Source organism: Myotis davidii, unplaced genomic scaffold (assembly GCF_000327345.1).
Source record: "Myotis davidii unplaced genomic scaffold, ASM32734v1 scaffold99, whole genome shotgun sequence".
NCBI lineage: Eukaryota > Metazoa > Chordata > Mammalia > Chiroptera > Vespertilionidae > Myotis > Myotis davidii.
In genome coordinates this window covers 378263-379872 of record NW_006291015.1, presented here as the reverse complement: position 1 = coordinate 379872, position 1610 = coordinate 378263, and positions in this window count along the sequence as shown.

The following is a 1610-nucleotide window of genomic DNA, read 5'->3' as shown; positions in this document are numbered from 1 at the left end:
CATGATCTATAGCTTTTTCTAAGTAAAGCTCACTTTCCATATATTTACTTCAGGATTTATGTTAACTATTTTTCAGCAGAACTTTCACTATTAGAAAGAGAAAAATAAACAAGGCACAAAAGGATGGTAGCCAAGAGAAATGTTTATGGTCTTGTACTCTGTGTTAAATGTTTTCACCTCTATCATTCATCTCATTTCCCCCAAAAATGCTGTGAGGCAAGTAGGGAATATATTATTATCTATAGTTCAAAAAAAGAATTTGAAATTTAGAAAGGTTATGTAGCTTGTAATTTTAGCTGGTATTTGACCCTACAGCTTTATAGAAATTATTGTTCTCCTTTATTTCAATTAAATACGCTTAAAAAATCTCAATTGAGGGGCCTATGCCATTATAAAGTCTCTTTCTTTGTGTGAGGCAACTTGATAGAATGAAAGAAAAGACAAAGATTACACACACAAAATCTGTTCCATAAAATTTCACTGATGAATAGGAATTCATGCATAGCTGGAAAGGGCTGGTTTTGCTCCTCTGCATTCTTACCCCAAATAACACAGCCACTATCGTTTTTCTTCTCTGCTTTCAAGTGTTGAGAGGGAAAGGAACTTCAAGAAAGAAAAAATGGGTTAACTTCTGTACTTCACCAGGGAACGAGTTCTGATCTTGGGTTTTGTTCATTCCTTCTTCTTTGTAGCATGACTAAAAGATCTTAGATATCCAGCTGTCACAGAGGAAGTGAAAAAGGAGCCAGAAAAAGGCTTTTATTCTGTGAGCATCGAGTCATTTTTTTCAATGTCAAGTTTTGATAAATGACAAATAAGCAGAATCTTTGTTTTCAGGTATGTGCAAGTAAATTATTATACATATTCCCAGTCATATGGATTCCCATTCATGTCCCACTTTTAATGATTTCAAATAATATAATAAAATTAATTCATCCTTGCAGACAGACTCTGCTTACTTTCAAGATCAGACTACAGTTCACATTGGATTAGAGGATTAGATCACCTCTTCCTTAATAAGGGTTTATTGAAAAACTCTAATCTATTTGGTCAGCTCAGTCTTTGATGTGTAAATTGTTCCTCAGTTACTAAGAATGCAAAGAAGCTTGCTTTACCAAGTGTAACCTTTCCATTCATACACAGTAATGAATGCACATGGACTCTCCTATAAATGTCATTGTCGGCCGGATGTTCACATAAGATAGGCAAAAGTAGCTCACAATAGGTGAAACCACTCCAGCTGGTAAATAACTGTAATGCCATGTCCATGTTACTTTGAAAAGTTGTTGCTTTTTTTACAGTTTGAGATTTTGTTTGTTTTGTTTGTATTACCGAGTCATGTACATTTACAAAAAAGCGTGTATAGTTTACAAATAGCATACAATTAATGTAAATTGAAAACAATAAACCTTCTCCCCAAATCATCCCTGTGATTAATTTAAACATAGAAATTGCTTCATTTAAATTCCAGTTAATTCTATACGCTAATTTAGCAGATGTGTCTTAATTTTGGACCTCCTCAGAAGTAATTAGAAAATGATTTCTTAAATGTTAACAAGTCTGAACATAAAGATGTGAACATATGTTTTTATTAGAAGGCTTTGCATTCC